Source organism: Euleptes europaea, chromosome 9, assembly GCF_029931775.1.
Source record: "Euleptes europaea isolate rEulEur1 chromosome 9, rEulEur1.hap1, whole genome shotgun sequence".
Classification (NCBI taxonomy): Eukaryota; Metazoa; Chordata; class Lepidosauria; order Squamata; family Sphaerodactylidae; genus Euleptes; species Euleptes europaea.
The window spans coordinates 71,018,468-71,032,956 of NC_079320.1; the positions used below are offsets into that span (position 1 = coordinate 71,018,468).

General features: G+C 43.4%; 1 protein-coding gene across 1 annotated transcript in view; it reads right to left on the bottom strand.

The window, feature by feature from the left end:
- Positions 1 to 14,489, bottom strand: part of LIMCH1 (LIM and calponin homology domains 1) — a 237,641-nt gene that overhangs the window by 124,495 nt on the left and 98,657 nt on the right. The window contains exon 3 of the mRNA XM_056855094.1: positions 3,087 to 3,156. The gene's annotated coding sequence lies outside the window, so the exon portion shown is untranslated. The remainder of the gene's footprint in view (positions 1 to 3,086; positions 3,157 to 14,489) is intronic.

A 14,489-nucleotide genomic window follows, 5' to 3' on the forward strand; every position in this document is an offset into this window, starting at 1 on the left:
CCACCTGTTTCCAATATAATAAGTTCTTTGCATCCTACCCTTTCTGGTGGCCCACCAGGGAGGGGAAATCATATAATTTTGTGAAAAGCAGTGGCTCAAAATTCATGATTTATCAGATGAACTATTTTTACTGATGCATGCATTCAAAGCTCTTGTAATAAATACTACAATTCAAAATGTGCTGTCTGAAACCTTTTCTCTCTCTCTCTCTCTTTAAAAAAAACTTCATTAAAGTCATGCACTGGATTTGATTTACTGACCACCAATTCACATTTTTCAAACCCATTTTCAGTGCTCCTCCAAAGTGGCCTTCTAGATTTAGGTGGAGCGATCCAGAGGTGGTTGTGAGTTTTTATTCAACCCACATTAGGGAATTTTAAAAAATGGCTTTCTGGGGGCCAATTTCATTCCTGCACAATACGGTGAGTCATACATACTTCTATCTAATACATTCAGCCTAGTGATTATATATGTTCCCCCAAGCCAAGCACAGATTATATAATAAACAAGATCTTATGGTTGATAAGAGAAAGAAGTGTCCCACAGAGGCTGTGGACTGCTAAGCTAAAGGCACAGCTGCTAGTATATGGTCTGTGCTATTTATTTCCCCAGGCGTAGTAAAGAGCATAGTTTTTCAGTGGAGGAATAGTTATAATTTATATACAGTTAATATCGTTATTATACCAACTGCACATGAGATTGATCTCTCCCCCTCAAGGATATTAATGCAAGTATGAAATCCATCTGCAAGCCGCTGCATTCTCTCCATAATTGCTATTTCTAATGCCTGATGCCCCTTACTTGATTTCACTTATTATTTGAAATATTTGTATTCTGTCTTGTCTCCACCACTTCAAAGAGCTGGAAGTGGTTTACAAATACACTGTGGTGGCAAGACTGGTATGCCAGAGCGTGGGTCACTTTCAGGAGAGAAAAAATCAAAGCAATCATGTGGAGAAGGATCATGATGAGGTATACTTAGGTATACTTAGTTTCCCCCCTGCTTGTTAACTTTGCCCTGTTATCTAGTCACATTTTTACAGCCAGCCTCAAATACCAAAAGTAAAAAGAAATACTAGCGGGGGCCGGGGCAGGCAATTTTAAGGGCACGCACAGCAAGTGGGGGTAGGATTCAGCACCTCTCTGTCTGGCTAATACCCTTCTATTTTAAAGAGATCCACCTGTATTTTAGGTCATAGATAGTACTATAAGAACAAAAGAAAAGCCATGCTGGATCAGGCCAAGGCCCATCAAGTCCAGCAGTCTGTTCACACAGCGGCCAACCAGGTGCCTCTAGGAAGCCCACAAACAAAGACGACTGCAGCAGCATTATCCTGCCTCTGTTCAAAAGTACCTAATATAATAGGTATGCTCCTCTGAGCCTGGAGAGAATAGGTATGTATCATGACTAGTAACCATTTTTACTAGTAGCCATGGAAATCCCTTTCCTCCATGAACATGTCCACTCTCCTCTTAAAGCCGTTCAAGTTGGCAGCCATCACCACATCCTGGGGTAGGGAGTTCCTAACTATGCAATCTAACTATGCATTGTGTGAAGATTAGGAACTTAGAGAGAAATCCTAAGAAGGATTCACAAGCCTCACCTGGAAAAGCCCTGAGGAGCTATCCTTTGCCCCTGTGGAAAAATTTACTGTGAAGCCAGTCTGTACGTGCTAAAATCTTCCCAACAGGGCAAATAATTAGCCCCTGAGGCCTTCAGGTCAAACAAATGGGGCACAGGACTGGGAGGACAGATGGATTAAGTCCCCTTTCTTCACATGACATGGCCCCTGATCTGAATTTGACCTGGAAGTGCTTGGGAAGCACAGAACTTCCTGAACAAATCTGTCCAACTGACCTACGGTAAGAACTTGTGCAGGAAAAGGTATCGTATAGTTAGGCCCTCAGCATTGTATTATTCAGCGCACTACTGTAGGCCACATGACAAAGGTGCACATTTTCTATATTATTGTTATGATTTATCTAGTATTGATATTGTGACATCAATAAAAATGACACCTCACTGCATAAGTAGGGGGGAGAGGTCCTTGCTCCCCTGCCAATTTAAAAGCCAAAGGAAAGGATAGACAGGAAGAGGACAGCAAAGGATGAATGCCAAGAAATATAGTTATATGGACTTAACTCTTTTCTACTCCTTTCTTCACTTGCTGAACCATTATCTGGTTGCAAGGCACAGCAATCTAACAACTCCTTCATTATGTGGACATAGTAATATTCCTAGCATTAGCTGTAGCCTTGGCTTGAGGCCATCTTCAGTCTTTCATGTTGGCTTTAATGATTAAGACTGAGGCGTAAGACGTATGGAGCAGCTAATAAAAGAGTAGACTGGCATTATATATTTTGTCTCTTCAGCCATACTTTTTCTGGGTTATTAATTCCTCTGCATGATGTCGTTTTTATCATTTTGTGGTAACAGAATATTAAATTCATATATCATGAACGGATGCCTTTACCCTGGAAAGTTACAGGACATTAAAAACAAGGAATCTGAAATTGTGCATTCTGAAATGTGAAGAGCAACAGCACACAAGTACCAGAATTTTGAAGTGTGTGCCATGTATTAAAGGAGTGTATGTTGGGGCGGGGGGGGGGGGGACTATTACAGACCACCAAAATCCATTTCAAAATCTATTCCAATTTAAGCTGAGAAATATTCACTATTCTAAAGTGCGTTCATAAGAACGGAGAGTGGAATAAGAGTTGTTGCACCTCCCAGGGAGGAGGAAAAACATATATTGACATTTACCTAAATATTAAACACACGTATCAACATCTTTATTACTTTAACTTGCAGATGTTAACTGCCTTGCCTGAAACATTTTTTTAAAACCTAGAAACTCCAGCCTGGGTCATGGAAAAAAGGTTGTCAGACTAAAACTTGCCAGACTACAGCCCTAATTGGAATTTCTCCCAAGAGAAGCACTAGCAGCAAAGTGAATTTTCAGTTATGTTGCCCAGGTTTAAGAAGTACTTACATTACTTTGGAACAAGTGTCAGGAAAACTGCTGTCACAACATTTGGATGCAAACAAGACAACACACACATCTCTGTTACGGGATACTCACCAGACCTGCAATGGGAGTAGACAATCTATTTATCTTTTTGACCAATCTGGGTTTTATGGTGTTCAGCAACCTGCCGCAAAAAAAAAAAGTTTGTCATATGATTCATCTGTCACAAGAATTGAACTTCACATGGTTTTCTCTCAGCATGTGCATGGCTTAATACAACAGGCCACTACTTTGAAACCTGAAGTCCAGGTAAATAGGGACAAAAATTAGACAAGTCAGTTATGTTCTACGTTCAGACTGGTTTCTTTAGTTTTGCCAAGGCATAAGTTCACAGTGGCCTTTCATGCAGGGATGTTTCCTTGCAGTCACCCCTACCAATTGCTTCCAGGCTTCCTTTTGATTATGCATGCCTTTTCCGCCCGTCAGAGATCACCTCATTCTCCCTGCACAATTTGCCCATGCTTCATAGATGGTGTTAGCCAGAATGTGGAAAATGCAGACAAAACACACAGGAAGCAAAGCAACCTCTGACGGGCAGGAAAGGCATGCATAATCAAAAGGAAGCCCCGAAGCAGTCGGCGGGGTAACTGTGGGGAAACATCCCTGCATAAAAGGCCACTGTCTTAAAGCAGCAGCCTGGGTGGAGTTAAAGCATGTACTGAACCTATGAATCAATATCCAAGTTCCAGACAAAGAAAGGAACAACAGAGAGACTAGCTACAATGGCGAGAAAGTACATCGATATGAATAGGGCACATATTATCCTCTAATCCCTATACAAACTCACTGACCCGAACAACAAGGAGACTTTGCTCTTGCTGCTCTTTCTTTCTACCTTTCTTCTGGAGAAGTCGGGCCTGGCAATTTACTTCAAATGGAACTGGAAGTTTGGTGGTACAACAGAAATAGAGTAATAAGTGGAAACCACAAGAACTAAGTGGTACCAGTAGTTTACAGCAGCACAAACCCATGATTAGTGTGGTCATCCTAATGTAGGCCACTCCACTAACCCTGGTTATTTAAGATCTGTCAAACCAGGATCCAAAACCATGGTTTGAAGTGGACTCATTAATTTCAATTAGTCTTGTGTGTGTAAAGTGCTGTCAAGTCACAGTCGATTTATGATGACCCCAGCAAGGGGTCTTTAAGGCTCACCAGCTTAGCATCCACCACTCATGTGGAGGAGTGGGGAATCAACCCCAGTTCTCCAGATTAAAGTCCACCACTCCAAACCACTGCTCTTAACCATTACACCACACTGGAGGGGGACTCTCTGATGGAGGTGGAATGAAATGGCCGCTATTAGAAGATTTTCAGGCTTTGGGGTTGTTGTTGTTTAAGAAACTTGACTGTAAGCTTGTTATCCTTCTAAACTAAATTCCAATATCAGAGAGTCAAGTTTAGCTTCCAAAGACTCCGCTTTCTCCAACTCTTATCATAGATAAAGCCATTTCATAACTTCGCGCCAGTGCTTAACTTAGAGGGTTCCCCCCCCCACTTGGTCATTCTACTCATTGAGAGTAGGGTGGTGACAGATGTCCCACCACTCCCTGCATTGTTCCCTTTATCTTTCACACACTGAGTACAACCCCCTTAACAAAACTTTTAGGTATAATATCAGGAACAGTCACAGATGGTGGGAGAGGGGAATAGTAAATCAGAATTACACCGTCTTCAAAGGTTTGAAAATAATTACACCTGTTTTTGAAACTGTGGAACTACCAGATTCATTCTTTTTCTCCGCTATACTTGTCATAACTCCAGCCCAGATACATAGCAAAACAAGTTCTATCATACGGAGGTGTCAATGTCTGAATGCTATAAATTGCTACAGCAAAGGGAAATTACATTTAGATTAGCAGAACCCTGGGAAAGGATGAATCCACAGTGGCCACAATAACACAGATTTAAATTGGGAGTACATTGAAAATGGCAATGGAAAGGATTTGTGAAGTGCATCCACATAGAATCACAGGCTTAATACAGTAACGCCGTGCTCCCTGGGAAAAGACCCACAATAGCTGTGCTTACAAGGACAACAAATGGTAGTAACTGGGGAACACTTTAAATACTAGAGAAGCAACAGTTCACTGACGACAGAAAGTGCTTGGCAAAAGCAATGCCATACAGCTGATTTCCTGATGGCTGGACCATCAGGCTCTATGAAAATGGGCCCACAGACAGGACCTGCTTGGGCAGTGAGTGGTGTGAAATGGCAGACGCAATCCCACTCCTCCACCATGTAAACAAAACAGAAACGTGGCCAAACTGGACCAGCATTCTAATTTCAGAGACCCAGATGCTGTTGTTTTGCAGGTTTCCACATTCTATCTTCACCCCCATTGTTGGAAAACAGGCGGAGGCCTTTTATGCATGGCTGTTACCCTTGCGGTCACCTCCCAACTACTTCGGGGCTTTGTTTTGATTATGCTTGCATTTTCCGACCTTCAGAGGTCGCCTCACTCTCTCCGCACGTTTTCCCTACATTTTCTGGATGCTGTTTGGCCAGCTTCCAAAAAACACGCAGAAACGCACAGGGAGAGCAAAGCGACCTCTGAAGGTCGGAAAATGCATGCATAAGCAAAACAAAGCCCCCAAGTAGTCGGGGGGAGTTGACTACGAGGGAAATAGCCACGCATAAAAGGCCAAAGGTACTCCAAAGGCAAAGGCCTGCGCTGACTGATGACAGCAACTTTCCAAGTTCGTAAGTGATAATTGCTCACTAATGTTCTTCAGCATCTCCTGTGTGTCTTCTGCAGGAAAAGTATTAAAATCCTGAGCCCAGTAAAATCAAGTTCTGCAAGCTGCATAAATGAGCATAGAGAATATTTGCGTAAGTCATTCTGGTTTTAATAGCCATGGGCTATTCAATAGCTATGTACCAAAGCCCTGCCCCTAATCCCTGGAAATGTCACTTCTGCGGCTTCTGAGATGTCTGCAGTACAGGCCACCTGCGTTCAAATATGTATTTGCATCCAGAAAGGCTAGAATCATGCTTTTAAAAATCAACAATGTGAGAGCCGAGGTTCTCAGCAAGGAAGCTGAAGTTTGTGTTCAATATGCCTACTGGGATACATGCAGCATTGAATTTACAATTCACTATTATGCCCAGGGCACTCAAAATCCAATGTGTGACATTCAGAAGCAATTATTTGGGGGGGGGGGTATCGAAGTATAGGACTGATCAATTTCTTTCTGCAAGCAGCAATAGTCTGTTTCATTAACGTGTATGCAAGTCACCCCTTTTTATTTTTTGTAATCAGGTAAATGATAATACCACCAACCAACACTTCATAAAAACTTTCTAATCCTAATCTACTGCCTTAATTTGTCACAGTGGAAAAGACTGCTGAATTAGGGTATACAGATGAGAATTTGCAGCGATCTTTAAGGATGCATGAACTATGAAAACTTAATTGCAGAATTTCTCCCTGGTTTCAGGCACAAACAACACCCCTCCCCAAAAGCCGAGTCCTGGAGGTCTTAACACAAATGCCAAACATCAGAAGCTGCTTGATATAAATCTTTTAAAAAATGTTCGCATTGGTCTCATTGCAGGTTAAGTTAGAGGCAAAGAAGAAAAGAAAGGGAGGGGGTCCAGGCTTGCAATGGGAGGAAATGAAAAATGCGGTTAGGCCACCACTATATACAACAGGGGAGGAGGCTTAGGAGGAAGCCGGAGGAGGAAGAAGACCAAGAAAAAAAAATCCCTCACTATTTGTTGCCTCAAGCAACAAAATAGCCTTGGCATTTCTCCCCCGCCTTAGCATTTCACTTTCAAAGCGAACTGAGTATTTCAAGAGAATTGTTTAGTCACCAAAACCAATACACCAAATGCTCAAAAGTCTCTCTTTTGACCTATAAAATAAGTGGAAGGAAAGAAGGAGGTCTCTTGTTCAGATACAAATCTGTTCTTTGCTTTTACATCGAATAGAGAATACAACAACGTTAACTACTGCATGGAGCAGAACACCATGATCTGAATGCGAACGTAACAAAAACTAGCATCACTAGCAATATTTCTTCTGAGAGAGGAGCTGTGTGGTACAGCAGTGGTTCTCAACCTGGGGCCATTTGGCCCCCCCGGGGGCCCCCAGGATATTCCAAGGGGGCCCACAAATGAAAATTGTATAAATGGGGGGCCACGGCGCGAGACTAGGGGGCCAAAGAGGGAAGTGAAGAAAACAGAAACACATGAAAACCTAACACATGACTTTCTTCATTGCACTTCTATGCATTGTTTGAAGCTGTGGATTTTTGTATCGTTGTAATCTCGTGCAATGGTGGTAGAGGCTTTGTTCTCCCTTGTATGTGAACATTGTTGTTTATTAGTGTGTTGTATTCCCTTTTTGTGGTTTTTTTGTTGTAAATTTCAGTTTCTCAATAAGAACTGCATGTGTGCATTTTGTGTGGCTGTTTATGCTTCTTTGTTCCTTGGCTATTTACAAACAAAACATTTAAACAGCTACCTTTCTACCGGTAGGACAGGGGGGCTATAGGAAGGAAACAAGGTTGGAAGGGGGCCACAGACGGAAAAAGGTTGAGAACCACTGCGGTAGAGGAACACCTCCAGGTAGGAAAATGAGTGTGGAAGCCAGTATGGGGTAGTCAAGAGAACTCTGGAGAGCCCCAAGTTCTAATCCCCACTCATCCATACAGCTCAGTGGCTACCTGGTGTCGAATACTACCTCTCAGCCTATGCAGCATCACAGAGCTGCCTGAAAGAGAACATTAAAAACAGGAGGGGAAGGGGCCAACCACATATACCATCCTGAACTTCTTAGAAAAGAGGTAGGATTCATATTCTTTGGATTCCCCTGCAAGATTTGCCACCTCCAAAGAGACATCAGGTTCTCATATGATCAGAGTTCTCAGGCTCCCTCACTGTAGGGAGAAGGGAATGACCAAACCAGGGCTTTCTGGTATGATTTGAATTCAGGATCTCCCCACCCCCACCCAAGGGAACAGTGCAATTCTATGCAGCGTTACTCCCAGACTAAACCAACTAATTTGCTGGAATAACTGTCCACAGGATTGCAGTGTAAAGCTTTTTACTTCTGATCTTTTAAAGGCTGATCGCCCTATTTCAAATGTCACCTGATCAAGAAAAACATACATGTTTGTTTTGAACTCTAACAAATACACAAACATATATATTTAGAGTCCAGTTCGAATAGCTTAGTGAAAACCAAATTGGACATGTCATTCCAAAGGAGATATACACAGAGTGATGTTCACTGAGCCAGCGTGGTGTAGTGGTTAATAGCAGTGGTTTGGAGCGGTGTGCTCTGATCTAGAGAACTGGGTTTGATTCCCCACTCCTCCACATGAGCAGCAGACGCTAATCTGGTGAACTGGGTTGGTTTCCTCACTCCTACACGAGAAGCCAGCTGGGTGATTTGGGCTAGTCACAGCTCTCTCAGAGTTCTTTCAGCCCTACCTCCTCACAGGGTGTCTGTTGTGGGGAGGGTAAGGGAAGGTGATTGTAAGCCGGTTTGAGTCTTCCTTAAGTGGTAGAGAAAGTCAGCATTTCCTAATTTTTCAAGGAGCTTCTCCCAAACACCTTCTTGTTGCTTAATCAGTTAGGAGAAAGAGAAGTTTCCTTGGGGAGCACACCATGAGCAGATATCTGCATTGCAAAGCATCTGTCTGTTCTTAAAGAAATGGCTGTAATGAAGGAGGAGGATTAAGTAAAAACAGATAAACATCCAATCTGACCAGCTTTTTAGAAAAACAAGCAAATGGGTTTTCTGCTTTTCTACATCATTAACCCGTCATCTCCCCCTTCCAACACCAGGCTTCCGCACAGCCGCTTGACTGCAAGCTTGAAGCCATCTCTGCCAAGCAAGAAAACATTGTAAACAGGAAGTCTTGGGGGATTTATTCCCCTTTTCAGATCAACATGCCCAAAATAACTGGCAGACGTTTGAGGGCAAGCAGACTAATAGGTCCAATGACTTTTGTGGACTTAGAAGAAGAGTTGGTTTTTATATGCTGACTTTCTCTACCACTTAAGGAAGAATCAAACCGGCTTACAATCACCTTCCCTTCCCCTCCCCACAACAGACACCCTGTGAGGTAGGTGAGGCTGAGAGAACTCTAAGAGAGCTGTGAGTAGCCCAAGGTCACCCAGCTGGCTTCACGTGTAAGAGTGGGGAAACCATCCCGGTTCACCAGATTAGAATCCGCCGCTCATGTGGACGAGTGGAGAATCAAACCCGGTTCTCCAGATTAAAGTCCACCATTAAGGTTGCTCAGAAGTACACCTTGCACAGTCCAAGTCAGACGAACTCTATGAAAACAGGCTGGAGTTCCATGACTACAGAGAGAATGCATTCTTAATGCTGTCTTATGCACACTCTCTTTCCTGTCTCACTCCTTCTCTTTCAATTGTCAGATTGGTACAGGGAGCTGAGTCGGATTCAGGAGGAAGGGATAATTAACAGGTGGTTTGTAGGAGGGGAAGACATACTTATCTCCTTGGATGCTGCTGACTTTCATTTCAAAGAGATCACGATGGGCAGCGGTGTTAGTCTGCCAACAGCAGTAGAAAAGAGCAAGAGGCCAGTAGCAACTTAAAGACTAACACAATTTCTGGCAGGGTATGAGCTTTCGTGAACCACAGCTCACTTCTTCAGAAAGCTCATACCCTGCCAGAAATGTTGTTAGTCTTTAAGGTGCTACTAGACTCTTGCTCTTTTCTACTGTCATTTAAAAACAATATAAATGGGGGAAGGTAAGTTCTATTGAGCTGAATAACACTTCCTCCTAAATGTGCAGGGAACTGCAGTCACAATCCTGAATTCAAAAGAACTACAGAACTGAGTGCCCATTACCTAAGGAGACTTCATAGGGCTGCCAGCTTCGTATTGGGAAATACCTAGAGATTTATTGGGCAGAGCCTGAAGAGGGCAGGGTTTGGGGAGGGGAGGGACTTCAATGCCATAGAGTCCAATTGTCAAAGTGGCCATTTTCTCCAGTTGAACTGATCTCTATTGGCTGGAGATCAGTTGTAATAGCAGGAGATCTCCAGCTACTACCTGGAGGTTGGCAACCCTAAGACTTCAGGAGCGCATGAGTCAAAGAGTAGTGCCTCAACCCTTCCTACCTCAAGTGGCAAATCCGCTTTGGATGCTGACCACAGTTTCCAAAACAGCCAAGTGCAGCACTGCTCTGTCATTAAATAAATTGGTCAAAAATTCCACTAGGCACACCCGAGCCTTTGGCTAGGCCCAAACTCACTTTTTGGATCCTGGCTTTCGTAGGAAAGAGCTATTTACACCTCTATTGCTGCCCTTCAGCTATATTTCACCAAGTTTATTACACAGAATGCTCATTCTGGCTGGAACTTTGCATAGTTTTCACTTGACGCACAACTTTCCTTTTGCAGACCTTACACCAAACTATATTAGTTTTTCATTGTATCTCAATTAACAAAATGTAGCAAGTTACAAGTGCAGCTCAACACACACACACTTCCAATGTCCTTGCCTGAACTTAGGTCTCCATCCCTAATGAGACTCAACGTCTCCCTCCAGGCTGGAGATGAGCCAAATCCACGAAGCCAATAATCGTTTGGCATCTCAATATGCAGCCTAAGAAATCTCAGGAAATTGCCAGCCGCTGGTCACCTTATGACACGGGTCACTCATATTCATCCTGCAAAGACAAAACTACCTGCTTTTGGCACACACAAACAAGGTTGTTATGTGGCAGCGCAGCAAAACATAAGCATTTTGCAGAAACAAAGAACTTCCTTTGCTAGGAGATGAGTAGATTGTTGGCAGAACTATTGTTAATCGTATGTGGTAGCAAATTAACCAATTAAGGACCAGATACACTTGATCACAGATTGGACAGAAGGTAACAGTTGACAATTAAATCCTGAATGGAGCTGAAAAAATCTTCCAAAGCTGGTATTAAAATTGTAGCTTAAGATTTTTTACATCCAAGCAATTAGCAAACCATGCTAAACAGCATAACCTGGCAGCCAAGTTCCATAATGAATTCTGCCATTGATTCTGAAACCAATTTTTCTTCTCTTTCCTGCAGTCTCCCACAAGTAAAACTAAACCACCTTGAACCAAGAGGAAAGGCAGCATGTAAATGCTTTAATTAATAAATAAAATAAATAAACTAGCTTTGTACAGGGATGTTGTATGTATTAAAAGATAAAATACCTCACAGTGCACATGTAAGTTATATATAAGTAGCATAGTCTATAGATATTTAGTTTACAGTTCACAAATTCATAACAATCTATTGACTAATCCAGGGGTGGGGAACCTTTTTCCTGCCAAGGGCCATTTGCACATTTATAACATCATTCGGGGGCCATAACCAGGTGTAGATCTCCCTGTGAGGGGGGGAGGCTAGGGTTGCCAGGTCTCCAGCCACCACCTGGAGATTGGCAACCCCAGGGGAGGCCACGCATAGAAGGCCTGGAGGGCTCCCCCGCTCCCCCCATCCTCCCCCCCCAGGTGGGAGGGCAGCCAGCGGTGGGCCCGAGCAAACGAGGCGCCAGGGGGGTGCAGCCCGCAGCCGATCCGCAGGGAAGGAAGGGAGGCAGGAAAGAAAACCGATAACGAGGAAAAGGGAGGGAGGGGAAAAGAGAGAGAAAGGGAGAAAGAAATGGAGGGAGGGGAAGAAAGAAAGAAAAGGACAGAGGGAGACAGACGAAGAGAGAAAAAGAGGGAGAGACGGAGAGAAAGGAGAGTAACAAAAAGAGGAAGAAAAGGAAGAAAAGCCTTCCCCCCACACACACACACCCGCGCACGCCGGCCCCACGCGACCAGGCCCCAGCCTCCACGCCTCCCACACACACACACACACACACACACACACCTGGCCCCGGAGCTACCGAGGGCCACAGAAAATGTCCTCGGGGGCCGCATACGGCCCCCGGGCCTGAGGTTCCCCATCCCTGGACTAATCAATCAGTCAAAAACCCAAACCTTGTGATTTTCAGTGTTACACAATTCCTCAAAAACGGACAGTGAACGGATTTAAAACTTCAAGTGAAATCTTTATGTAACTGAAGAGAAAGAACACCCTAGACTTATTTCATGGTGTAGCCCAAGGAACAGTCTCTCCCTAGTAATAAGGAAAACAGAATACAGTTCACAAGTTATTGGGGGGGGGGGATCTTCCCCTACCAATTTTAAGGACCACACTAGACTTTGTTTCTGATAACCGCAATCTCTCTCAATGCTCAGTTTTAAATACCAGTTAAAAGCACTGTTTTGATCAGGTATTAAATGCTTTTTAAAGAGACTACTTGGTATTAACAGTGAATTACCACTTTAAAACAAACTGGCAAAATTAAAAACATCTGTTCAAACATCTGCCAGCAGAGTTAATCTAGCTGTTAAGTGACAGGCTTGCAAAATTTACAAAAACAGATAGGCTGGATTCCTAGGCAAAAATCTCCTTCGCGAATTGGTTTGCACAATTCTCCTCGCCATATTTTATAGTATAATCCTTTTTTTTCTTTTTTAGTATAATCCATTTTTTATTCTGCTGCCCAAGGGCTGCTTTTAGATGACCAGAGAAAACACAGAAGTAACTCCGCACTATAGAGCACACATCTGTCTTGGACACACAGCAGCCATCTTTAATGTATCCATCTTGACCTGCCAACATCCCTCGGATTAAAATTTACAGACTAAGCAAGCCTGAGATGGAGTCCAAAACACTTTGCCTTTCTTTTTGACCCCTGAACTGCGCCTTCCTGTCAAATGACAGCACCGACTTGATTTTGTAACCAGATTTCAGCCAGGGTCTTTCCTTCCTGCTTGACTAACACATTTCATGTTTGTATCAACAAACCTTTTCAGCCTTCTGTATCTACACTGAGGGAGTACCAGTAGGGAACAAATGGTATTCACTTCTCTTTTAAATAAACTAAAATGAAAGTCCACTTCTTCTGCGTAGTTTATCTATTCGCTTATCTGCTTCGGAAGCATCCAGTATCCTTTTTAGTTATTCCATAATTGTAGACAGATACAGATTTCCAGTGCTGAGCAATAACCATCTTTGTGGCTACTACTTTTTTTTTTTTTGGCAATATATCTGCACATATGCAGACAACACTATTTCAAAAACGGGGGGGGGGGTTAAACCCCCCAGTTGTGTGTGTTGTTTTTTAAAAAAAAAAATTCAGATTTTTCTGCAGGCCTAGAGTCTGCAGAAAAACCTGTTCAGGTGAGTCTGCAGAAAAAACCTGTTCGGGTGAGTGTGCCCCCATCTGTGGATGTAAGTATCTGCAGGTGGGGGCACACTTCGGAATTAGATCTATAGATGTTCAAAGTGCTTCACAGCAACCTGTGCAAAAGCCATAAAAACAGCCAATTATTATCCCATCTTAAAAACAGTACTGAGGCTGAAAGGGACTGGCTTGTCATGAGCTACCTCATGAGCTACGTGGCTGAGATGAGATTTCAGTCTCCCAGATCACAGCTACTTTGCTAGACCACCTGTTACCAGCAGTTCATTTTCCATCACATTCACCTTAAAAAAAGAAGTGTTTAACTGAGTTGTACATTTTTCAAATACAGTTGCTAGAGCTGTATCCCATGAATATTTGTCTGAATCTCTATGTCTAGATCTCAAATAGTGGCACAGAGTGGTAAGCTGCAGTACTGCAGTCCAAGCTCTGCTCACGACCTGAGTTTGATCCCGACGGAAGTCGGTTTCAGGTAGCTGGCTCAAGGTTGACTCAGCCTTCCATCCTTTCGAGGTCAGTAAAATGAGTACCCAGCTTGCTGGGGGTAAAGTGTACACGACTGGGGAAGGCAATGGCAAACCACCCTGTAAACAAAGTCTGCCTAGTAAACGTCGGGGTGTTACGTCACCCCATGGGTCAGGAATGACCCAGAGCTTGCACAGGGGACTACCTTTACCGTTACTGGCTATTGGCACGCACACTGCAGCAGTTACATTCCACGACCAGCAAAAAAAAAAAAAGGGAGAAAACCAGAAAGGCTCTGAGCAACTGTGATCTCTTTTACAGTAACTCAAAGCAAAGCTGAAAGAAACACAATGGGAACTGCCTCTCATTCTAGCTCTTGCGGAAACTGCTGTGTGCGGTAATAGTCAATCCAAATCACTGTGCCAGAAGCCATGAAATCATTCCTTAAAAAACAAAGAGGTTCGCGCCTAAGCACAGCTGCATTAACAATTGGAACTGGTAACGTTATGAAGAACAGAGGTGCATTCTCTTTAAAGAGGAAGAACAGCCTCTCCAAAGGTTTTCACACTCACGGATAGATTGTACTGCTACAACGCACATTCCTTTCCCGGTCACAAACTTGGAGCCAAACAACGAGAAACGGAGTAGAATTCACAGGAGGTGGGAAGTTCCACAGATCTCCCTTCCCATAAGGGTCCTCCACGCAACCCCACAAAACCCACTCCTTTGGATTGTCTCAAGGGGGTGTTTAAACAGGGTTGGTTCCC